General features: G+C 52.1%; 1 protein-coding gene across 7 annotated transcripts in view; it reads left to right on the top strand.

Annotated features, from left to right (window-relative positions):
- Positions 1-26,630, top strand: part of CNOT1 (CCR4-NOT transcription complex subunit 1) — a 2,171,110-nt gene that overhangs the window by 400,249 nt on the left and 1,744,231 nt on the right. The gene's annotated exons all lie outside the window — the stretch shown is intronic.

Below are 26,630 nucleotides of genomic sequence, written 5' to 3'. Positions count from 1 at the left end.
CGGGTGAGAAATCTTCCCCCTTTAAATTTAGAGGCACACAGGGCACATGCGGCCCTGGGAACATGCGCTCCCCTGACTCCTGTGACTCTGGCCACAAGCGCCACTCCCAGTCCCCTTTTCCGCGTCGATAGTGTTAAGACGGATTTCTGAACTCTGTCCTGGCGGCGCAGAAGTTCAGAAGGCCAACCTAATTACTTGGAACAGGGTAACCTCTGGACAAGCCAGACCAATCAGGGTAGCAATTGCGGCGGTCAAGACTAGGTCTCAAGAGGGGTGAGGGTGACTGAAAGCCCGCAATGAGCACACAAAGCAAGGACACTTACAAACTACTCCAAACAGGTGTTATATTAAAAATATATCCACATTTATTACAAGGCCTTTGCAATAATGACTGTAGCGAGAAATCACAATACAACTCTAGTAAACCAACACATACCAAACCAATACAATATATATACAAATACAAATGAGTCTAGAGCGTTAGATGCACGAACTGTGTAGTCCACCTAGAAGGGGAGGAAAACAGGCAGTGCAAAATGATAAGACCCAGTCCGCCTTCAGAGGCACCTAACTAAAAGGAAGTCCAAGCCCTACGAAGAGCGGAGCCTTGTGCTCAAAAGTACCTGCACACGCTGGTGCCAACAGGCAAAAAGGGGAGTCTCTTCGAGGGAATCAGGCAGTTCAGTTTGGTGCACAAATGAAGGACAGAGTTCCGTGACTCAAGCGCAGCCTCCACTGTGGGCAGAAGCAGAGCGCGAGTACGGAAAGGCGTGCTGTTTTGACACAGCGGGGAAAAGCTATGGGCGCCTGCAGGAGGGCGACCAGTTCCTAGCTATGCTACTCACCGGTCCCCGATGCAAGCAGACCCATACTTCTCCACGTCCGTTTCAGTGCTGGCAGGTTCAGGAGAGCAGGGGACGTCTCGTCGTCGTGTAGATTCTGCTGCAGCAGAGTTGTGTTAAAGATGTCCCAAACGAAGTGAACCTGCACAGTTTGTTACCACAGCAGGGCAACGGAGCGGCCGTGTGTACCTCAGCCAAATGTACACTACTCACTTCAGACCTGGGAATGCCAAGTGTTCGAATCGTGTGAGAGTGACAAGGCCTCGAAATACAACACAACCTGGCGGTGATTACAGAGCAAGACCTTTGGGTAGGCTGGTCAGTCTGCTGGATGGCCCAGAGACACTTCCGAAGGCTTACGTGCAGGAGATGGTGAAGATGCCGAGAATAGCTGTCCCTGCTATTCCAAGGGTCGAAGTACCAGTACAGGCCTTCTGGTTCGATCAGAGGTAAAAAGGGTTTCACAAGGCGACAGCAGTGCAGAGGAGCAGTCCTTCAGCGGGTCACCAGCGATTCCTCGGTTCAGCCTCGTGGTTGCAGGATACTTGGCTCCTGTATTCCTTTGTTCGTGAGAACTCAGGAGATCGACATGGTAGTGGGGTTTCCAGCCCCCTCTTATCCACGGTTCCCTTTGCGCCAAAATGGAGGGGCCCCAATGGGAGATGCACTCATCAACACTCACACCATACGTGGGTGACCACGGTGGTCCCAGGCATTCACACCACCCTAAACTCTCTGGCACCCAGGATGTGTATTGGGACCAGACATCCCAGCCCACATCCTGGAGGCACACACAAGGCCTGTAGAAGCCCGCAAAAGCATCTGTGTTTCGCGGGAAGGTACATGTCCAAATAAGGAAGGCCCCAGGTCGGCTCGACCTGGGGAAGTGAAGGGGGCAAGACGGTCAGCGGACAGGACAAAGGAGCCTTGTGGTCTGGCCATTTTGGGAGCCAGGCCACCATTTTGGGCTAAGCGCGAGAAACGCGCTTAAAACGCCAAAAGGATCTCAAAACACAAACGATCGCTGCCACCATTCCCGTCCGTGATTCACTTGCACCGATCAGTTACAGTCCAAAAAGAGTATCTAGTCTTCTACAGGCCCTAGAGACCCAAGAGAGCCGTAACTTAGCTTACAGTGCCCTCTTGTGTCATGTTGCACGAAAGCCGCAACATGATAAAGAAACTACGGAAAACAGCGTTTCCCTGTACTGACTGTCTTAAGGGCATGTCAGTTTCCCCATAAGAATGGAGCGAAAGCCCAGAGGAGTGCGGCAGAAGGCTGCACTTCTCTGGCAAAGTCTAGATCATGGTGAAAACAGAAGCAAAAAGTTTAGGGGTTGCCACATGGAAGGAAAATTACCCACAATTACGAAATCTTTCCTAACAGATAGGAACGGGCCGATTTCACAAGCGCTCCTGGGTTTGGCTTCGACCATGTAATAGCACACACTCTTCCCCAGATGCTTTCTTCCATCTTTTTCTTTCATCATGCAGGTACTCCGTCCTCTGGTGCCACGCTCCTCCCCGGCGCATGTCGACCTCAGCGGGCTTCAGCAGGTGTCCAGCCTGCGAGAAGCTCTTCCCTACATCAGATCTGCATGCCCTGTGCCTCTGCTGCCTTGGTCCCCACTTTGTTCACCTGCTTTGAAGAACACACTAACTAGGTGGAGGGAGCTCTTCGAGAAGTCTCTTCCAGAGAACTTGAAGGACTTAGTCAGACATAAGTCGAGGCCCAAGGGAGGGCTGCTCTTTTCCAGCGCACTCTGCGAGGGCGACTCGTTTCAAAGGAAATGCCCATACGGGAGGAACCTCTCAGGTTCTCGCACCAGCGCATAACCCAGGCTAACTCAGCTACCGGCCGCTTAGGGACCGCAAGGTTCTTTTATCGGGTGTCCACCAGAGAGGCTACGTCCTTGTACTGGCAACATGTCCGCGGGGGCACCTCCCCACAGCACTACCGGCAACTCTGCTGAGGGCGACACGTTTACCAGGCCTCAGCCTGAGGTGCAGGGTAGGTCTCATGCTCCATTGCCAAGAGTCCTGGAGGAGGCCGTCCCAATGAGCCAAGCACCACAACTTCAGCACGTGCAATGCAGCTTGACAAGATGGCCGCTTGTCCGTTACCGACCAGAGGAACGGAGCAGGTGGGAGAACAAGTTACACAATGACACTGGTGTCAACCAGGTACGTGGCCCACAGCTTTTCAATCGGCAGCGCAGGGCAGGTTTACCCCACAAACAGACAGAATACGCACCGTCCTCAGCAGCTGCTGCTATCCCGTCATTACCTGCCGGCCTGCCTGGACGGGTTCTTTGAATATTTGCTCATGAGATCTACTCAGATGGGGTCCATCCTTAGGGATGTAATTGTAACGCTTACCTGAAATAACTCTGCTGGAGCTCCCTGGTAGTCTGTGGTGGTATCTTCTTTCCTAGACAATCAGGTTAATTCTGTAAGAAAACATGGAAGGCTTAGCTATCTAGCTAGCTGTTGAATCGCAGCACAAACCCCTTGACCATAGGACTCACTATCTTTCAGGAAAAAACACCAAGGCTCACCTTAACCTTTAGTTTGTGGAGCTATCCATCCTGAACTCAAGCAGGGGCGCTAGTTCTGAAGTAAATGCAAATCAATTCTGGGAAGTGGACTTCAGGAAAGGTTAATTTTGACTGGGGAAAAAGGAGTATGTAAGATGTAAAGGATGGAAGGGAAACAGCCAGTGAATGCACCTCCTACCTGAGCATTGACAAGGTTGGCGCTAAATGTGGGCAACAATAAGGAAGGAAACCAATCTTGTCAACAATGGCCAAAACCTAACCAAGGTTAACAGTGCAGGAAGCTTAGCAATGCCCAAAATACATGCTAGCGAAAAGCGCTAAATTCTTCAACAAATAAACGTCTCTAAATTGCCGACACCCTGATGTGCATGTCAATTAGCACTTGGAACACTAAGGACAATAACTATGAATGCTGCGCATGTATAGACCTACATAAAGAGAAAAAATGTACTTGCGTGACACAAAAACAGGACTTGTTCCTTTAAGAAGAAACACTTCGGAAGGTGACAGCTGCGGGAACTCACAGCTGCGACTGATGGGAATTATCAGCTGCGAGTGACTGGAAACTAGAGGGAGGAATAACGGAAGATAACTCCGACCAGACAGAATTAAACGGAACGGACAGGGACTGTGAACTGTGACCAAAAATACTGGATAGAGTTTGGATATTCTAAGGAACTTCTGAGGAAACTCGGAAACTGCAGTAAGCGTTGCTCTGCTGAAGCAGTAACTACGCGAAGCGCGGACCTCCAGGGAGGGCGGGGCTTAAAAGGGGAACGTAGTCTGAAGCCTACACAGGCAATGTTGGTTTTTAAGGGCAAAATGCAGGCGGCCATGATAAGAAGGCAGAGTTACCATTACACATTAAGCCTATACCTTTTCTGAAGCAGTTAGCCTGCCGTGCCAATGCCCAACCTTTCAAGACCTTCTTATGGGAATTAACACCTAGTTTCCTGCCCGTGCTCATGACAGTAATCGTGGACATGCTCCCTCCGCCTGTGCATATAGTCATTCCTCCTATGGCTCCAGCACAGGCCATGGTGCAGCCCCTTCTGCCCATGCCGGCTCCTTCGATTCTGCCTCCCCTGCCCCCCCACAGTTTAGGTAGTTACATAGCAGCCTGAGTCTCCGGTCTCCACACGTCAGCCCTCTGTGACCAGCACCCCTCCACCTGCTTCGGACCAGCGGACGCCCTGGTGGACACAGACAAGTAAGAATTACCCCCCTCCCCCGACACACCGTCGTCAGCCAAGGCCTTCAACGAACGACTCGCAGATCGGGCATAGTACTTGGGCCTCCCTCAACTCGAAGTGGAGCAACCGGAGGCAGGGGTACTTGCAGAGGTCCTCACTCTATGCCCCGAACAAGGATCCCGATGCAGAAGGACGTTGTCGCCTTGGCCAAAAAGGGGTGTCTCAAGCCCCATTGGGCCCAGCCTGTCAATCGGCAGCTAGAAGTCAAGTATAGGCAAATGGAGGGGGATCCACTCTTCGATGATTGCTGCAGCGTCACTCTTCAAAACCGCAGTAGTCCTCGGCCACGGCACTGCTAGGCAAGGAGGTCTTGGAGGTGTACGAGAAGAAGCTTTATTCCAGTGCTTTGCTGCATCTTCGTCAGTCCAATGCGGATGCCATGCTGGCAGCCGTTAACCAGAAGCTTTGGCAGGAATTAGCCCACTTCCTTCCGGAACGTCCAGTGCAGAGCCAGTCACGTTGCAAGGCGGCACTGGCAGAGGCTAAAATGGTGGCTCAAGGCATCATGGATTCCACCATGGCCCACATTGACACCTCTGGCCGGACCATATGCATCGCCACGGACATGAGGACTGTCTGGCTTCGGGCTACTAAACTTAACCCGGATGTCCAGAAATGCATATTGGACCTTCCATTCGAGGGGAGAGACCTTTCACTCCTCCACTGATGAGTTGGATAAAAAGAAAGTTTGCAAACATCCTTATGAAGGCCACGCCCAGTCTCACATCAACGCTCCGACAAGGGGTTGACGTTTGTAGGGTTCCGCGGCTTCCAAGAACGGGGGTCCAGATAGCCTGACTGTTAGCCGATTCAACACTGGCGCAAACAAAAGCGGGGGAGCAAGGGCTTTTTTCAGGCACCAATTCCCACCCCCCGCCAACCGCCCTCCTCTGCAACAGACTCGGAGGGAAGGAAGGCATGACCCATCCTTTCGGCGTCTCCAGTGGGGGGGGCAGGCTTGCCCTTCACCCATGGTTTTGGCATTAGTTCATGGGCCCCTGGATCCTCTTGGTAGTATTCACAGGGTATCGCCTACCAATCCCTTCCTTTCCTCCCACAGATTGGGACAGCAACTCTGTTGGCGGAAGTTCAGTCACTCGTCGAGAGCCAGGCCGTGGAAGTCCCAGCCTCCCAGTGAGAATTGGGCTTCTATTCCAGGATTTCTGCCATACAAAAGAACTAGGCAGGCCTGAGAGTTGTTGGACCTTTCCACCTAACCGCTGCCTCTTAAAAAAATTCAAGATGGTTACGCCAGCACTGATTGCAGAGATATTGTGCAGGGGAGACTGGATGTGCTCCCTGGATCTGAAGGACGCTTATCTACACGTCCTGATTTTGGCAGCCGCATCGCTTATTACTGCGATTCAGGATCATGGGCTGCCAAATCCAATACAAGGTGCTACCCTTCGGCCTCAATTCAGCCCCCAGGGTATTCACCAGTCTCATGAATGCGACCACGTCTACCCGTACCTAGACTTCTCCAGCATGGGGTCTGGCATGGATTCACATCCTGTCATCAGGCTGGGAATCCTCGGTAAAGAAAAAAATCAGTTTTGTTTCTGAACTGTCTTTCTACTAGTAACCAATCACTGGTCTCTGGGTCATACTGCCCCCCAGCCAATGACTGCCCTCTACCTAAGCCCCTCCTCTGGCAGCCATCTTCACATTTTTATCGCACGTTCAAGTGTTGCGAGTCCTCGTGCCTTAGATCTCGTGCTTTTATTGCATTTTGTGTTTTTTTTTTTTTTTTCGAATAGTTTTCTTATATTTTCAGTCAATCGAGCCTCAAGCTCCACCGATACTACTTCTGACCAACGGGGACCTGTTTTCAGAACTTTCTACGCCCCTCAAGGGCATCTTTTCGTCGAGTTTCCACTTCTTGGAGGATTCCAGATGATCTTTGTGGCCTACCCCTTATGGTCCTGACCCAGTTGGCCTGTTGAACCCAAACTGTTCAGGAGCTGCCCTGGATGCGGGCTACAGAACGTCTTCGAGGAGGATGAGCACTCACAGTGCCTCTACTGCCTTCACAACGACAAATCACACGTGGAGAAGGACTGTGCGTTTTGTAAGAGTATGTCTGAACGGACAATGAAGGATAGTCTTATTCGACTCCAACTGGCTGGAGGGAAAGAGCTCAGCAGCAGGTGAGAAGAGGAAGAAGTCTGAGCGGTCTTCTAAGACCTTTGAGGGTGCTCTGGCGATGCGGGCCCATCAAAAGGCAAAGCACTGGGAGTCCACGGGTACCGGAAGCACCGATCGGTCTGGCTCCTTGGCTGCCAGGCAGGGTGCATTGCCAGACGCCATCAACCACGAGCCAATGCTCTGGCTCGAGGTAGAGGAAACGGGAGAACCCGGGTAAGCTTCGGGAGAAGTCCCGGTCGATCCTGACGGAGTCAGCCGAGGGGGAGCGAGGCAGTGAACCCTCTCCCCAAAGGTGAAGGCCTTGGGCGCACCCAAAGTCGCAAATGCCCTGATTCATCCAGCTAAGGCCTCGATCGAGGGAGTTGTGGCGGCCCTGGCGAAGCCGGCAGAGGCTGGCCCAGTGGAGACGACCTCTGGGCCTAGAGTTTCCCTGCCACAGCGTAGGGGATCCTCTTTTCAGCCTGTCGATAAGACCCCCATGAAACCACAGGCAGGAAAAAGGGTGGGGGCTGGTAGTCATAACAGACAGATACCACCTGTGAAGATGAGCTGGTTGGTGTCGCAAAGATCCTGGACAAGAAGTGCGAGTAGGTCCGGTCCTGCAGGAGGAATCCCGACGAGGCGGATGAAGAAAGCAGAGGAGCTGCGTGCTGTGGAGGGGACGGAGGATCCTACTCCCCAACCGGTGCCTGTGCCGCAAGACAACTCAGGAGCAATCGTGATGGCTATTCAGGCGTTGTGTACAGAGATAAGGACAAGGTTGCCTTTACTCCCAACGGACGATCCAGCGGAGCCTGGACTGTCGGGAAGCCCACCGAGCAAGCGGAGAACTCGTCCCCCTCCTCCTTTCCAGCCTTTGCAGCCATCCCCCTCCTCCCAGGGAGGAGACGGGGTTGGATGACGACGGTGGTGACGACAGAATGGACCTTCCATCACCACCCGCTCGGGCCTCCCCTCCCGACGAAATTGGCTCCTTCCACGCCATGATCGCCAGGGCATCTGAGCTCTTCCAGCTCTGACCCGAAGAACAGAAGAAAGGTTTCCTCTACCAACGGCGGGAGGCCAATAGGACTGTCCTCTCAGTCCCGTTACTGGACGACATCTGGGACGAGGGGTTAGTGTTCCTGAAGAACCCGTCCAGGACTCCTGCTAAGAGACCGGTACGAGAAGTACCGGGTCCCGGACTCTGCCCCATTGTGCCTCAGGGCACAGCCGTCCCCGGATTTAGTAGTCTCTGCGGCGGCCAAGAAGAAAGCAGTGTGGGCGAAGGCTTCAACTTCCCCGCCGGACAGCGAGGGAAAGAAACTGGATGCCATGGGACGGAGGGTCATCTCGTCGGCACCCTCGCGATTGTGGCACGTTAAGACAGGGAGTTCTGGTTTAAGATCGCTCCCCTGCTGGACTTCCTCCCGGACGACAAGAGGGCTGAGGCCCTGGAAATCCTACAGGAAGGCGAGGTGGCTTCGGACCATGCCATTACAGTGGCCACGGACATCGCTGACACCGGGTTTCGCCAGATGGGCAACTGCATTTGCCGGCGCGGCTGGCTCAAGGCCACCGACTTCTGCCAGGACGTGCAGACCAGGGTTCTGGAAATGCCCTTTGACGGGAACCACCTGTTCGGCAAGTCAGTGGACGAGTCACTGCCGGCCATCAAGGCGGACACTGAGACAGCTCAGGCCTTGGGTGTTCTTCGACGGCCGTCCTTTCGGAACTATGGAGGCAAACAGGGTGCCTCCAAAGGATTCGGCGGCAGTTCCTCTTACCGCCAAGTGGCCCGCTCCTTGTCGCAGGATGCCTACAGAGGACGCGGCAAGACTGAAGAATCGTGTTGTCAAGGAGGCCCAGGCGGCAAGACCGCTGCCATGCAGACTGAGCCAGTCGTGGCGTTGGGCCCCCACCCAAGCACCCTGGTGGGAGGCTGCCTGGTGAAATTCGTCAGCATATGGGAGTTCATCTCCAACGACCGTTTGGTGCTAGATGCCCTGGACCGCAGGCACACTCTGGAATTTCAGGTGTCCCCGTATACCACCCATGACCGGGAAGGAAAAACCACATCCCACAACTACTTCTGGAGGTACGAGTGATGCTAACGAAGGGAGCCATAGAACTCGTCCCAAAAATGTCCCGGGGGTCTGAAGTGTACTTGCAATACTTCCATGTCCGGAAGAAGACTGGCGGTTGGCGACCCATCCTGGACATTCGTCTAAACAAGTACATCAAGTCACAGAAATTCCAGATGGTCACCCTCTAGCACGTGCTTGGACAGCTGGAGGGAGGTGATTTCCTATCGTCGGATTTGGAGGATGCCTACTTCCACATCCCCATTGTAAAGAATCATCGCAAATTGCTACGATTCGTGGTCCAGGAGCGGCACTAACAGTTCAAAGCACTTCCCTTTGGATTGAGGTCGCGCCCAGGGTATTCACCAAGTGCCTGGCACCAGTGGCGGGCTGCTACGCCTGCAGAGGATTCACGTCTACCTTACCTGGACGACTGGCTCATCTGAGCAAAGTCAAGCGAACTCGCCGTCGAGCACACAGCAAAGACCGTCCAACTACTCACGGATCTGGGATTCTCGATCAACTTCGCGAAATCCCACTTGGTTCCGTCGCAAGTCACCCTGTTCCTGGGAGCCGGACTCGACAGTGGCGCGAGTGGCCTCCCCGTTGGAGGAAAGGACTAAGGCCATCCTGGGCAAGGTACAATGGCTGGTCACCATGGAGGTGGCCAGGGTGAGGCCCAGCAAGTCCCTACTTGGCATGAGGTCATCGTGCATCTACCTCGTGCGCCTAGGCAGGCTGTGGATGCGACCACTGCAGGAGTTCCTCAATGCCCGTTGGATGCAAGCATCGAGCACCTTCGAGGACAGGATCTCACTCAACTAGACTTTCCGCCAAGCAATCGGGTGGTGGGGCACCCGTGCGCATCTAGCGGCGGGCATGGACTTCCAGACCCCGGCACATCAGGAAACTGTGGTGACGGACGCCTCCCTGGAAGGATGGGGAGCGCACACCAGAGATCTCCACGCAATAGGCCTTTGGCTTCTGGAAGAGAGGTCTCTTCACATCAATGTCCTGGAGCTCTGAGCTGTGTTCTGGCCCCTCAGGTCGTTCCTTCCGTCCCTCAAGGGCAAGGTGATGAGGATCTTCACTGACAACACCACAATGTTTTACATCCGATAGCAGGGGGGCACTTCCAAGCCCTATCCAAGGAAGCGCATGATCTGTGGCACTGGGCTGTCGCCCAAGGAATGTTTCTGGTACCGTTCCATCTGGCAGGAAAAAAACACCATCGCTGACTCACTCAGCAGGGAGCTTCGCTCTTGCCATGAGTGGGAGCTGCGGCAGGATCATGTGGTTCTCCTATTCCGACGATGGGGCAACCCCCAAATCGACCTATTCGTGACGGCGCCGAACGCCAGCAGGTTTCCCCAGCCGGGGAGCATGGGCGATGCCTTCTCATTCCCCTGGGAAACTGCTGACGGACGCGTATCTTCTCGCCAGAGGAGGCGTCACCACGACCGGGGTCGCTGAACCTGCAGGCCTGGCTCCTGCAGCACTAGAGTTCGGAGGGTACGATATCCCGGCGGACTGCAAGGAGGTGCTTGCAAAGGCCAGGGCGTCCTCGACTCTTGTGCTATGGACACAAATGGAAGAGGTGCTCTGTCTGGTGCCGTGTATGGCCCCTCAAATCCTGCCGTACTTGCTATGGCTGGCCAAGACTGGGCTGGCGCATGCCTCCATCAAGATCCATCTGGCGACTAGCTCCCGCTACACCAGAACTTCGGGGCGCTTGTCGCTAAAGTCCCACCGCCTGGTGAACGTGACCATGAAAGGACTGTTCCGATCATTCCCGCCGGTAAAGGCCCTCGCCCCGGCGTAGGAGCTTAATGTGGTGCTGACCAGGCTCATGGGGCCTCCATTCGGGCCGCTGCATTCGTCACTGTTGAAGTTCCTGTCGTGGAAGACAGCGTCTCTTGTGGCCATCGCCTCCGCACGACGAATGGGATTGATCCAGGCCCTCTCCTGTAAACCTCCATACCTGACATTCCACGAGACTAGGGTGGTGCTGAGGACGCACCCCTCATTCATGCCCAAGGTGCCGTCTGACCTTCATCTCAACGAGCCCTTGGTGTTACCAGTTTTCTTCCCGTCGCCTTTGTCGCCGGCTGAGAGGACTTTGCACTCGCTGGACGTAGCTAGAGCGCTGAAGTTCTACGTGGAACGCACGAAGAGCCTTCGGAAGAAATCACAACACTTTATGAACTTTGGACCTGTGAACCAATGGAAGGCCCTCCCGAAGGCTTCCATTTCCAGATGGCTCTCCGTCTGCATCATGCACTGTCACTGGTTGGCAAACCGACCGTTGCCTGGCCGTCCGACAGCCCATTCGACCAGAGCGATCGCTGCTACCACGGCATTCTTGTCTTGTGTGCCCCTGCTGGAAATATGCAGGGCTGCTATGTGGAGGTCGACGCACACCTTCACGAGATTCTATGTCGACTGGGATTCCAGGGAGGAGTCCTGGGTCGGCCAGGCAGTGCTGAGCAACCTGATCGCCCGAAGGTGGGCCTGGTGAGGAGGTAAGAGTTGCTTAATGTTGAGCCTTGCCATCTCCCGTGGTTGTACATGTGTGTACTGCTATGCATTCTTGTATTCATGTGCATGTGAATCCATGCCAGACCCCATGCTGGAGAAGGAACAAGTTACCTGTAACTGTTGTTCTCCAGCATGGGTCTGGCATGGATTCACATGCGAACCCTCCCTCCCCTCTGCGGCTCTTCTCTTGGTCCTACGGCCACTTTACGTGCTACCAAATCTGAAGATGGCTGCCGGAGGAGGTGCTTGGGTAGAGGGCAGTCATTGGCTGGGGGCAGTATGACCCAGAGACCAGTGATTGGTTATTAGTAGAAAGACAGTTCAGTAAAGAAAAACATCAGTTTCATTTCTGGAGGATTCCCAGCCTCACGACGGGGAATATTCATGAGCATGTCAATCCATGCCAGACCCATGCTGGAGAACAGTCAGAGGTAAGTAACTTGTTCCTACTGGCTCGTAAGGTCGAGATCTCCAGAGACTGTTTATCACACTTCCTCCACTCTTATGATCACACTCCTCGAGCTGGGGTTTTCGGTCAACCTCCAGAAGTCTCAGCTGCAGCCTATGCAGGGCCTGATCTTTCTGGGCCTCATATCAGACACTTGCTGCGAGAGTCCCCCCTCCCTCCCCCTCCCACACCAGGACAAGATCACATCCAGGAAGGGGGCCGCCAGTAATTTCGCCACCCGAGAAGTGACCTCTGCCTCGTGGTGCCAATACTTATTAGGCATCATGGCAGCGGTCCTAAGGGCTGTACCCTACATGAGACTCAAGACTAGGAGATTGGCAGCTGCACTTCACAGCCTCATGCAATCTGGAGCGGGGCTCCCAAGCGGAGCTGGCCAGAATTCCTCCATCTCTACGCCCGAACCTCACATGTTGGTCCATGGACTGCAACCTGCCGCCGGGCAGGCCCTTCTTGTAACCGGCCCTGCAGGTCACCATTACTACAGATTCCTCCCTGGAAGGCTGGGGGGGCACTTTGGAGAGGCAGTGTCCATGGAGTCTGGACCCTGCAGGAGCAGCAGTCTCATGGCTTTCAGCTCCAGCCAAATATCTGGCTAGCTCTCAAAGCTTTCGTCCGCTCACTGGGGGAAAGGTCGTTCTCATCCAGACAGCAACTCCACCAGCATGTACTATGTCAACAAGCAGGGTGGTACCAATTCTCTGCCACTGTGCAACCTAGTGGTCAACATGTGGGACTGGGCCCTGGAGAAACTATACCTGAGGGTCATCCCCCTCCCGGTGAAGTCCAACCTGGAAGCGGAAAGACTATGCAGACTAGGAGTGGACAATTAAGAGTGGCAATTGAATGATCGGGTGCTGCTAGAGATCTTCAGCGATGGGGGCATCCTCAGGTGGATCTTTTTGCTTGCTGGGACAACAAGTGCCAGCAGTTTGCATACTGGCAAGGGCAAGGTTCTGACTCCCTTCGCGACACCGTTCAGATTCAGTGGAGCAGTAGGACAGCGTATGCCTTCCCGCCTACACCCTTGATCCACAGGGTGATCTGCAAGATAAATGAATTGTCACCTCAGGATCATTCTGATGGCACCATGGTGGCCTGCGAGACTGTGGTTCTTGGAGCTTCTCAGGCCTCTGATTGACCTCCCGCTGGGTCATGCTTATCTGGCGCAAAAGGGGGGCAGGGTCATCCACCCCAAAGAAGTTAACCTTTGCAGCGTGGTTTCTGAGCAGGTCTCGCTGAAGCACCTGGGCCTACCACAGGCTAAGAGTAAATGGTCTAGATTCTGTCACTGGGCCGACTCTAAGGAGATGCATGTTGGATGACTTAGTCTCCTCACACCTTGCACTCAGGTGTGCAGGTGTATTCTGGCACCCATCAGGGCCTACAGGAAGGAGGGGAGTCTTTTTCACTCTTCTAACCCAATGGTCAAGCGACATTTGACGGGCCTCGCCAGGCTCTTCCCTCCTATCAAGAAATCACACCCATGTGGGACCTCAATGTAGTAAACCATTCAAGCTAATGCTGTCTGCGGACATTAGGCTGGTCACCATTAAAACCGCTCTGTTGGTGGGACTCGCCTTTGCTTGCAGAGTTGGCGAGATCCAGGCTTTGGTGGCTTCAGAACCCTATACTACTTTTCACAAGGAGAAATTAGTCCTGAAAAAACACCCTGCATTCCTAACTAAGGTAGCCTCCGCTTTCCATCTAAATGAGATGGTTTTACCTATTTTTGCCGACCCTAAGGACTATGCTTGGAGGGTATTGCACTGTCTGGATGTCAGACTCTCAAATATCTGTACAGGACTAAGGGCTTCTGCAAGTTGGACTGTCAACTTTAGGGGAGTAGGGGGGGGGGGGCAAGGCCCAGTTAACAGGCATCCAGAGCCTCTATAGCAAGGTGGATGGTTTTCAGCCATCAAGGTGGCCTATGAGGGGCAGCACAAACACCTTCTGGCTAACATGCACACCCACGCTGTCGGAGCCAAGGCCCACAGCCGTTGCATTCCAGCGACAGGTCATCAGCAGGACGGCCACCTGGGCCAACCGTTTGGCTTTCTGTAAGCACTACTGTTTGGATGTCGGCTCTAAATCAGACACTGTTTTCGGTCCGGCGGTTCTAATGAACTTGTTCGCTTAAGGAGGGTCTCCTCTCCACCCTGGGGCTACATTCAGTTCTCGCTCATGAAGTATGGAGGCAAGGAAACGGGTCGTAAGAGTAATTAATAGTTACTGACCGTAGTGACTAAATCCTTAGTCCCCTATCCTCTGTCCCACTATCCTCCCCGTAATACTACTGGTGTCATTAGGCAATATTAAATGTCAACACGTCAATGGGGACTGAGGCGTGGCGCCGGTGGGTGGAGTCGGGGAGCGTATGCTCCCATGGCAGCCCCTCTGCATGCCTCTAAATTTAAAGGGGACGATTTTTTTTCTGATAAGTTGTCTCCTGTCACTAGCGAGGGATGTTCTTGCAGTATGCAGGAAAGGGAACTAAGAGTATGTTAGTCACTACGGTGAGTAACTATTAATATATGGCTGTGCCCCTTGTCTGTAAGAACCTCTTCCCTAGCATCGAACATCCTTAGCCCCAGGTTAGTATAATTTATTTCTCTCTGTATGCTCATTACTACAGGAACTGAGATGTTGACCTAAAGGCCATTTGGTGTTCTCAAACTCCTGGGACACCTTGACTCTCACCACCATTGCAAGTTTGGAATACCAAAGGGATATTGGATTGTTCGCCTTGCAGGGACTTTAGTCGATTAGGTCTTGTTTCATGCTTGCTCTTCCCTCCCTTTTTTCCATCTCCTCCACACTTTCTCACTCCCACATCCACTTCCTGTCCCTCAGTCTCACTTCTCCTGGATGTCGCCTTCACCCTTTGTCACTACCAACTGTTTCTCTCGTATTTAAAAGCGCCTCCCTTCACTTCCACTACTCAACTCTGTACATTTCACTTCAGGGACTCCTTATACTAGCTCGAATCACACATACTCATGCAGCAGTACCACTTCCACTCACTTGCTAATACCCCACCATCCCCAAATTGCCATGTTCTACCACGCCTTTGTTTTGGTCACTTGATGGTGTTCCTCTTCTAGACCAAAGAGTCTTGTGGTGCATGTGGCTACTTCCGCCTCAAAGGCTGCAGCTTATCCATCCACCCACACCGTCTACAGGGACGCTAAGAGATGCAATTCACTGGCAGAGGGTATACTCAGCTGTAAACATGGCGTTTGGAACGTTCTCTTTTGTGCAACTTCCCCTCCATTTCCATGTACCCCCAAACATTTTGCTTTTTGTTTTGAAATGTCCTGCCTCCTTTTTAGAGAAGAGAAGCATTCAACTTCACTCCACTTTTGCTCATTGTTATGGGGAAACTGACCAGACCTTAAGGCTCAGTACTGGGCAACGGTTATACTTTTCTTTATACATTGTATCCGTTTGTTGGGTAACATTTTCATTGCACAATGTATCTGCCAAAACAGTGCAATGGGGTTACTTTTGTATGATCCGAGACTACATATTCTAGGGGATTTTTTGGTTACCTTAGATGTGCCTAAAGACAAGTTGGTGGCAGCAGTTGCATTTTTACTATTTTTGAAATACTCTTCGTTAAACTTACCTAGTTTACTGCATTTGGCTACTGTGGCTAGCGTCTCAACATGGCTGTGCCATAAGGTTGGTCTTCGTTCTTTTGGCTGCCTTATCCTGTGACCACCTTCCTGACCTGCCAGGTCATGAAAATCCTTAAATGTTCGTTCCTTGCCCTGGAAAGCATTGGTTTTTACAGGCTAGTCCAGGACCATGTGTTTTCCCACAAAGTGGGCTGGGGCAGTCTGGTTCGGTTTCGGTATGTCTAGGGAGTCTGCTTAAGTTTCACCATTGATTGTCCTGATTGGACAACTGCTGGGGTGTGAGGGGGGCAGATATTCCATTGGGTAGGCTGAGTAGTCCTGCAGTCAAGCTTCATATCCTGGAGCAATTCTGCAAGGAACAAAGTTTCCTGCCCAGCTGTGAAGACCATGGAAGACCCATGGGCCGTCCTAAGGCCTGGCGACCAACTTATGCAGTCCCGTTGGAGCACTCTGGCTGGTGAGCTTCAGAAGAACTTTGGTGGTGCTCGACCATTGGTGTTGTGGGACCAACAAGTCCCGATGTCTGCTCGGTGCCAAACCATCTAGTCTTTGGTAGCGTTCCTGGAATAATCATGTGGACTGACCAGCTCCAGTATGGGCTACTACAGTAGAGGTGGTGTAGTTCTGTGTTTCAGCTCGGAACTTTGGGGACTCCCAGCCTGTTCTACAAGTCAATCCTCTGAACTTTCGGCATATCAGCTTTGACAGGACTTTAACTAAGAGGCTGATTCTGACCGCAACAGCTGTTCCCTCTTGTCGTTGTGCCATAGACTTTTTTTGTTGTTGAAACAGTCTTTCTTGCATATGGTCAAGTGCCAAAATTTTTGCTGCATCGCTGTGAGTTGCATTCTTCAACAGCATCTGAATCTAACCAGGACATTGCTTGTACCTGCAATTCCTGGGCTCTTGCGACTGGAACCAACGGCAGGAAAACGGACTTCTGACAACCTGCCAAGTATAAAGAGAAACCAGAGTATGGGTGGGGGGGGTGTGAGGACTGAGTTAAGTACTACTTGCCTGCCCCCATCCTCACCTGTAAAAGTTAGTAAAACCTTTAAGTTTGACATTTTTTGGGGGCTTTGCCGAAAGCTGGGCATAGCTGTTTGCTAGAATAGATCCTTACTTGACTTTTAAAACATTCTCCCATCCACAAGACCCTCCTAACATTTTCCCTGCTACCAAAACCGCTTGGAATTTTGAACTTTCAGGGCACAAGGCCCCAGTCAATTTAGGGGTGCACTTCTGAAGTTAGGGTTGTAATAGTGTAGACTGACATTGTCAATATAACCCCATACCTCTCCTTTCAGTGTGTGGGGGTGGGGGGATTTGTGATTTGTATTGCCCTGGCTACTTGGGCTGTATAAATATATGTATTATGAGTATTGTGATATTAATACTTGGTCATTTGTATAGTGTTTGCATGGCCATAAATACATAACGTAATGAACTAAGTGTAATCCTCAATTACTTAGTGGACCCTTTACCTCCTGAGACTTAACCTTGACCACTCTGAATGCTACTTTAATTGTTTTGGCTTCAGCTCCGAGTTGTCCCTGTTCACTAACTGGGTTGGCCTCCTATAAATCTCTCCACCAGCCAGAGTTTAGAAATCCAGTCAAACACATGGCACTAAAAGACATAAATGCATCTTGTGCTCTAGGAAAATAATTGCACACATTATGGAATATCATTTCTCGGGCTGCAGAAAACATTCCCAAAGGGTCAGATGTGATGGATTTAATCTCAGCAATGATCAGGAGACTTCTTGCCAGTCTCTTCAGCCAGGCCTAGATGTGCCGAACTGTGTTGGCCGGTGAATGACCTTTAGTGCAGTGATCAGTGCTTACATAATTCTGTTTGCCCCCGATGGCCAATCAAGGCTCTTGGACATGCCCTTTGATGGGGTCAAACCTTTTTGAACCAAAGGCAGACGGCCTGGAAATTTTTTGAAAGCTGTTCGAAATCCTTGGGGCATCCATAAGTCGGCCGCAACAACTCTCCTACGCAGGCGTTGTCATTACTGGTCCTCTTTTGGGTAACAGGGTAAATTAGCCACGGGACCATGGAGATTCACACATGCCTGCAGAGGCAATGTTCAGGAAAGACTGCTCAGGCAGCAACTACCCCATTGCCCTCTGCCACCACCACAAAACATTGCTCTTAGAAGCTGGGTGGGAGGCGGGTTGACTCAGCATCTGCGCGGATGGTGTGTCAATACTTCAGATGCATGGGCACTTCAGATAGGTGCTCCAAGGGTACTGTCTCTTTTCTGCAAAGGTCCCAGATTGCCCCCTGAGTGAACAAGGTCTTCGGGAACCAGATCCATTTCTTCAGGGGATTCTTTTCCTGTTGTAGTAGGGTGCCTTGGGGAATGTACCGGTAGTGGAACAATACCAGAGTTGGTACTCCAACCCGTTTTCTGGATCCCAAGAGACTGAGGACTGCCACCCACCTTGGACCTGAGGCGCTAGTAAAAGTTCATCAGGAAAGACAAATTCAAGATCACACTTTTGCAAGCCCTTCAACTCCAGGACTGAATGATGTCACTCTCTTCAGGATGCTTACTTTCAGGTGCCTATACATTGCAAGCACAGAGTACCTGAGGCTCGCCATTGACTGCTTTCGCTAGCAGTTTTGAGTACTGCCTTTCAGGCTCACCCCAGCCCTGAGGGTTTTCACCAAGCTGATGGCAGTAAATCTGAGGGATTTGCACCTTTCCCTACCTAGACGATTGGCTGATCAGGGCTTGTTCTCCCAAACAGGCTCTGCAACATCTCAACAGCACCTGCCACTCTCCCCACAAACTGGGCTTCTACCTCAACTTAAAGAAGTCCCAGGTGACGCCTCCATCTGCAATTCATTGGAGCAATCTTGTACTCTACCTTAGGGAAAGCTTTGCCTCCAGAGCTGAGGGCTCAACATAGCTTGCAAGATTTCAGAACACCCTATCTACCGGCATTCTCGACTCTTGAGGTTGATGGGCCTCATGGCATCTGGCATTTTCCTGGTGCCAGAAGCCTGCCTAAGGAGGAAGTGCCTCCAGTGGGACCTCTGATCCCAATGATCCATTCTCAGGCTGGGATGACTGACCTTCAGGTCCAGAGCAAGGTTGCTCAGGATCCCCTGTGGTGGGGATGCAAGGAGAATTGGATAGGGAAACCTTTTTGGCAACCCTGGTTGGAGAGAACTGTAATTGCAGATGCTCCCCTCATGGGAATGGGAGCTCACATGTTCGATCTGATGGTCAGACTTTGGTCCACATCATAATCAAGACTACACATAAACCTGTTAAGAGATGAAGGCACTACAATTGGTGCTGATTGCCTTTTTGCTGTACATGCAGGGGAAGAAAATCCTGATAATGACGGAACACAGTGGCCATGCATTACCCTAATAAAAGGTGTGGAGGTCATTACCACTGTGCAGGGAGACAATGCAGCTCTGGTGTTGGGTGCTACAAACTAGGATCTCTGTCCGCTGTTCACCTAGCCAGAGAAGAGACTACAGAGGTGGATGTTCTGAGCAGGCATAGTACAATCTCACGAGTGGGAATTGGCTCAGGAAGTCCTTCTTGAGATATTTGCCCTTTGGGGAACCCCGCCAGTGGATCTCTTCGCCACAGTATCAACAGGAAATGCGACCTGTTCTGGTCCAGGGAAATTAATATTCGGCCCTCTGGGGGACGTGTTCGTGGCTGATTGGGAATTGGTGCTCCCTGCCATTCCTCATGTCATTAGGAGGTTGAGAAAATTCGGGAATTCCATCATACCATTTGTGCTGGATTGGCCCAGGAGGGCGTGTTATCCCGACCATACATGTCCATCTGCCCTCCTTTCTAGCTTTCCTGGAATTGGAACTCCACCTTCACGCCTGGTTTCTGAGTGGACAAGTTATAAAGATTGGGACCTCCTGAAAAACCTTTAGGAGGTAGTGCTTTCTTACTAGCATACTAACAAAAGCACTACACCACTGCTGTTGGAACACATTTTGCAGCTGGTGTAGGGCATATGATGTATATCCTTTCTCTTGCAATACACCTGCAGTGCTTTCTTTTTTTTTTTTTGCTGTACCTAGCCCACAAAGGTTTGCAGGTGGCTGCTGTTAAGGGATACTTGGCAGTGTTATCCATTTTTAAATGCATGGCAGAATAAGTCTCTTTTCACAAAATTCTTAAAATGACTGACAAATGCATTCCCACCAATCTCTTTGCTGGTTTCGTCCTGGGATTTGAACCTGGTAATAACTTATTTTTAAATGTGAACAACTCTGTTCTTGCTCTTGCAGGGTGTTGACCTTAAACCATCTCTTTGGTAGCCATCACTAGCTACAATCTTTGTCATGTAAACTACAATTTGCTATATTTTCCAAGGAGGAGGTAGTTTGAGGTTTCGATCCTCCCTTGCCAAGATGGTGTCCGAATTCCATCTGACGCACCATCTAGCAGCTTTATATCCACCTTCTCACCCTTCTAAGGATGAAGGGGTTACACAGGCTGGACCTGAAAGTGCTAGGTTTTTACATATCTAGTATGGCAACTGTCAGACAAGATGACGAACTATTGGCTATACCAACAGGCTAGGCCAAAACATTGATCGCGTTGGCTCATCCTTTGTTTTTCAGAGTGCTAATCCATTGCATGAAAAGATGTCCCTGAGAATCTTAAATTCCATTCCAGTAGACGACTGGCAACCACTTCGGCTCTTCAGAGGTGTTTCTGTGCAGTACATTTACAATGTTGTAACTTGGTCCACACTTCAAAGCATTACTGCTTGGATGCTGTTGGGCCAGGACACTCCGATTTGGAAGAGCGGCCATGCACAATATGTATCGTACAATTCTACAAAAATTCACTTCTCCCATCTCAAAACTGCTATGGAGTCCATCAAATATAGTACTGGCCCCTGGTAATGTTCTTTTTGGTGGGTGTACCTACCGCAGATTCCTCATCGCCCTCCAAGCCTACCCACTCTGAGTGCATTTTTTACTACTTCTCTCTTTCAACGCCCATGCAGGTTATCTAATCCTCAAGTTGGCTGTACTAAAAGTGGGGAAAATTAGTAACTGAGGCAACCAGCGCTGTGCGTGCTATTTATTCCATCACGTGTGAATGGTAATCGTTGAGGGACATGGACTTGGTGCGGCGCAGCACCCTCTGCTGGCAAACTCTTATATCCTGTCCCCTTTCCTCCATACCAACCTTTTCCACCAGAAAAAACCTTCTTGCCCTTCAAATTTAGAGGCGCGCAGCGGTGCAGCCCAGGGAGCATAATCTGCCCTGACTCCGCCTGCCGGTGCCGCACCTCAGTCCCCTTTTCTGCGTGACCGGAACAGGCCATATTGACCAGCACTCCTGGGTTTGGCTTTGGCCATGTAATTCCATGCGCGGATACTTTGTCCTTTTTGTCTTATCATTCAGGTACTCAGTCCTCAGGCGTCCAGCTCCTCCCCAGCGCATTTTGATTTCTACAGGGTTCAGCAGGTGTCCATCCTGCAACGGGCTCTTCCCAACTTCAGACGCCCTCTGCCTACGTCGCCTTGGCCCAGACCATGGTTGGCAATCATGTTTGGCGTGTGACTCGCTGTCCTCAAATGTGCTGAAGAACAGACTAGCCAGGTGGCGGGAGCTCTTCCAGAGGTCGCCTGCAGAGAATCTCAATAACTTTGTGCCAAGGTAGGCCCCATATTGTCCATCGCACCCCACAAGGGAGACTGTCCCAGGGACACTCCCTCGTGGGAGGGACCGGTCAGGTCCTTCTACTGCAGAGGTCTTAAACGGTGAGGAAATGGGCAGGGGCAGCTCACATGGTCAGACTGGACCATAAAACTGCTTTAGGCACCAATAAAAAAAGTGGCCAGCAGTTGCAAATGGATATTCAGTCCTTTAGTCGGACTGTTTGAATAGTACCCAAGGGGGTGTTTTTTGTTAAAATGTAAACAAATTGTGATATTTAAAGTATTTATTAAGCAACAATGGTCAAGACTACTAGCTGCATAGTGAAGTAACTCCTCAATCTAGCCAACATTGGCCAAAAAATTGGCCCATTTTGACTGGCCTACAGTAGCATTTTTCATTTTTGGTACAGTCATCACCCCATTGCCCTATAGGCCAGTCCAAGCCTGGTGGCTCATCCATAATGTTTGAGGGTGCGTCCACCCACTGGCCCCCTCACCAATTATGGAGGAGCCAGCCCAGTGAAACACTGAACACTCACTCAGCTGCTTTTTCCGGCTGAGGGATTGCTCCTGGGCTGGCTGAACTGTCAAAGGGGAAACAGTTTGCCTTTGACAGTTCAGTTCCCGAGCCGTACATGATCACCGAGGCAGCCTTGCATAGCTCATTGGAAATGCTGGCTGGGGCACTGCATGTATGTATGTGCGAGGGGGTGCTCCTGCGCCTCCTTGCACATACGGGCAGAGCAACCTGGAGCGGGTCATTTTAGCAACCACGTGCAGGCCCCTCCAGAAGGTACACTTATGGTGATTTATTTTACTTAAATGTTTATGGATGCGTGTTTGCTTGTTATGGGACTGTGGTGGGAGCAGGATGGGCGGGAGCACTGGGATAGTGGTGGGGAGAGCCTAGGGTCTGTACTGCGAGTAGGGTGCAGTGACGGCATGCAATAGTTCATAGCCATTTCTACATACTGTCAATCTGGCACTTTTGGGGGGGCCCAGCTTGCCCAAATTTTGCTCAGGTGGGGTGTGGGGCCCCCAGGGAATTAAAATTTGAAGACCACTGTTCTAACGCCACGTGCACCGAGGATGCTTCAGCTACCGGCCTTTGGGTCCGAGGGATCCTCTGATCCTTCCGGTTACATTGTTGAGGGACTGGAAGATTATTTTACTGGGCCTCCATCCGAGGGGCTCTGCCCTTTTGCCAGCACCATGGCCGAGGGGCTATGCCCTAATATTGGCAATACGTCCGAGGGGGTGCCTAAATGCAGCTCTACCGACTCCCGGGTTGAGGGTGTCACACCGAACGGGCCTAGGCCAGAGGAGCAGGGTAGGCCACGTGATCCACACGCAAGAGTCTTGGAGGATGCCAGGCCCAGCGGGCTGAGCAGCACGTGGCAGGCAGCTTGACAGAATGGCTTCCGCGCCAGAGAGGCACCCGTCCGCCATTCAGCGAAGACCGAGTGTCCACGTGGCACTGGCCTCAACCAGGTAGGTGGCTTACAGCCTATCCTTCTTAAGCGCAGGGCAGTTTTCCACTGAATCCATATGCAGCGACTCCAGCAGTTCACTGCTGCCCCGTTGGCATCCCCTGCCACCTTTGGCCAGTGAGGTGCTCTTTGTGAAGTTCCTTGGCCTCTGAATCACCTCAGATGGGGGTTATCCAAGACTCCATCAGGGAAGTCCTTCCTGCAATGCTAGTGGCACCACGGATGCCGACGCCCCAGGCCCCCGGCACAGCCACCTCCTCCGGCTACCCAGCCGACTCCACAGGCTCCTCAGCCTTCGGCTGCGGGCCCTGTCCCCAGCCTCCTGCACAACCACTCCTCCACAGGTTTCTCCAGATCCACGGGATATGGATGAGGACGTCGACCCTGACACGCCATCCTCAGCCAGGGCCTTCCACGAACGTCTTGCTGAGTACCTGGGCCTCCCACAACCAGAGGTCGAGCAGCTGGCAGAGGGGGTCCTGGCCGAAGTCCTCATGCGACGCTTCTCTGCCAAATCGGGGATTCCTATGCAGACCGATGTAGTCTCCCTGGCCAAGAGTGGCTGGCTCAAACCCCACTCGGCCCAGCTGGTCAATAGACGCCAAGTACAGGCAGGTGGAGGGGGGGGATACACTCTTGCTTTTGTCCCATCCTCAGCCACACTTCGGTGATCGCAGCGGCATCACTATACTCCAAGTCCCAGATGTCCTGAGCCTCTAACTCTGCGGCACTGCTAGGCAAGGCGGAGAATATCTTGGAGGCGTATGGCAAGAAACTATTACTTTGCCTTTGCCATCTACGTCAAGCTGATGCCATGCTGGCAGCTGCCAACTAAAGGTTATGGCAGGAAATTGCAGACTTCCTCCCGGAACTCCCCACCCAGAGCCAATCGCGCTTTAAGGCTGGGCTTGCTGAAGCCAAACTAGTGGCGCATGTCCTCAAGGAATCCACAGTGGCACATATAGATACCTCAGGCTGTGCCCTCTGTATTCCCACGGACATAAGCGGAACAGCTTGGCTCCAGGCAACAAAATTCAACCCTGATGTCCAGGAACGCATACTAGATCTACTGTTTGAGGTAGGGGGGGTGGTGAGTGGGAGGGGGCGACCTCTTCCACCCCACTACGGGCAAAGATCTGGACAAAAACGGCTCACAAACAGCTAAGTCTTTATCCATCCTTACAAAGACCACACCCAAATTGTACACCCAATCTCAGCAGCGCTTGGAGAGGGGTCGTACATGTGGAGGATTCCACGGCTTCCAGGAATGCAGATCCAGGCAGCCAGACCGGCTCACCGTCTCAGAGCCGGCAGAAGCAGCAAAAAGGGAGGGGGGAGGCGAGTAAGGGCTTTTTCCTGTCCCCCTCCTTAGTGACAGCCTCTGAGGGAAAGAAGGCATGAGATGCCCCTTCGGATTCACATGTGCATGGAGAGCAAGCCAGCCCCCCACCGGAGACATCAGAATTACGCGGACCCCTGGATCCTATCCATAGTATCCACGGGGTACCGCCTTCCTATCCCAGCCTCTCCTCCCTCCTCCCCTCCACAGGTTGGGAGAGCAACTCTTTTGGCAGAGATTCGGTCCCTCATAGAGGGCCAGGCAGTGGAGGAAGTACCAGCCTCCCAGTGAGGCTTTGGCTTTTACTCCAGGATTTTCGCCATTCAGAAGAACCAGGCGGGCCTGAGAATTGTGCTGGATCTTTCCACCCTCAACCTCTCCTTACGCCTGCAAAAATTCAAGATGTTTACGCCAGCTTTTATAGCGGAGACATTGGACAAGGGAGACTGGATGTGCTCCCTGGATCTGAAGGACGCGTACCTACACGTCCCGATTTGGCAGCCCCATCGTTCTTTCTTACGGTGCAGGATCATGGGCTACCATTTTCAATACAAGGTCTTTCCTTTTGGCCTCAACTCGGGGCCCCCAGGGTCTTTACCAGACTCAAGAATGCAGTAGCGGCCCTCCTCAGAGCAGGGCCTCCTCATCTACCCATAACGCAACGACTGGCTCGTCACTGCTACATCTCTGGAAGCGGTTCACCACTCTTCCCATACCCTTATGAACACACTGCACAATCTGGGCTTCTTGCTCAATCTCAGGAAGTCACAGCTGCAGCCTACGCAGACTGACATTCCTTGGCCTCATCTCGTACACGTGTTCCGAAAAGGTATTTCCGTTGTAGGCCATGTTTTTCAGAGCTACTCGGCCTCTCTGTGGTGCCACCGATTCACCTTCCGACAGGCCCAGCACATCTTCTGGCTCAGTTGGGGGGGAGGAAGGGGGCGGGGGAGAGTCATCCACCCACAACTAGCCTCACAGCATGGTATCTGAGCAGGTAACGCTTAGGCACTTTAGCCTCTTACGGGCCAATCTGGAGATCATACAGGGCGCCAGGAGCAAAGCTACCAGGGCTCAGCACAAAAGCAAATGGACCAGATTCTGCCACTGGGCAGACAGCAAGGGAATCGGCCCCTTGGCGTGCACTTTAGACGACGTCCTCATGTTCGGCTCACCTCGCTCATTCAGGCGTGCAGGTGGACACCTGCTGTACATACCTTGCAGCCATTGGGGCTTACAAGAACTCGGAGGATGGCATTTTCTTCTCCTCCAACCCTATTGTCAAACATCGGGCGCGTCTCGCAAGGCTCTCGCCGCCCATCAAGAGACTGCACCCGGTGTGGGACATTAGCATAGTCTTGGGCGCACTGGTGCACAAACCGTTCGAGCCAATGGCATCCGTAGACATCAGGCTGGTCATCAAGACGGCAATACCTCGGCTCATAGAGTAGGTGAGATCCAGGCGCTGGTTGCCTCGGAACCATATACCACTTTTCACAAAGACAAGGTAGTCCTGCGGATGCACCCGCATTTCTGCCCAAGGTTCCGCCTGCATTCCACTTGAACGAGGAAATAGTCCTTCCTATGTTTTTTCCTGATCCCAAAGACAAAGCACAGAGTGCTGCACTGCCTGGATGTCAGGCGTGCCCTGAAATTCTACTTGGGCAGGACCAAGGGATTCTGCAAATCAGACGCCCCGTTTGTCACTTTCGGAGGCTCAAGACCGGGCTATCAAGCCTCTAAGGCTTCCATATCCCGCTGAATGGTCTCTGGCATCAAAGAAGCCTACGAGGGCCAGCAGAAGTCGCTCCAGGCCAACATGACTGCCGATGCAGTCGGGGCGAATGCAACGGCCGTCGCATTCCAGCGCCATGTCCCTTGGCAAGTCATAAGCAGGGCGGCCACTTGGGCCTCTCCCTCGGCAAATTATTACTGTTTGGATGCCGGCTCTAGATCTGAGGTGGCTTTCGGACAGATAATTCTCAGGAACCTATTTGCTTAAGGAGGGTCTCCTCTCCACCCTGGGGCTACAATTAATTGTAATCGCCCATACAGTATGGAGGAAAGGGGTCGGGACGTAAGAGTATTTAGAAGTTTCTCACCGTAGTGACTAACATACTCTTAGTCCATTTTCCTCTATCCATCCCACCAATTCCCCCCCCCCCCCCCCCCCCCCCAAAGAATACTGGTGTCATTAGGCAATGTTAAATCTATTGTCGATGTGTCAATGGGGACTGAGGTGTGGCGGCGGAGTCAGGGCAATGCATGCTCCCTGGGCCGCACCTCCATGCGTCTCTAAATTTGAAGGGACCAAGGTTTTTTCTGGTGATAAAGGTTGTCTCCCGTCCCTTGGAAAGGACGCCTTTACAGTATGGAGGACAGGGGTCTATGGACGAAGTACGTTAGTCACTACGGTGAGTAACTTATAATTTTCTGTTACTGAAAAGCTCAATATGAATAGGTCCAAGATCAGGAATCGTGGGAGGAACATCCACCAGAAAGAACACTTCTAGGGTAAGTAATATGTTCTTCAAGGCCAAATAAAGGATGGTAGCCTATGCACAGAATGTGAATATAAAACTGGCACATGCTCGACCTTCCAAGCCTGGTGTGCGCATGTTT

Source organism: Ambystoma mexicanum, chromosome 1p (assembly GCF_040938575.1).
Source record: "Ambystoma mexicanum isolate Mex_15411 chromosome 1p, UKY_AmexF1_1, whole genome shotgun sequence".
NCBI classification, from domain to species: Eukaryota; Metazoa; Chordata; class Amphibia; order Caudata; family Ambystomatidae; genus Ambystoma; species Ambystoma mexicanum.
The sequence above is the reverse complement of the archived record's forward strand: the minus strand, read 5'-3'. Positions and strand labels throughout refer to the sequence as shown.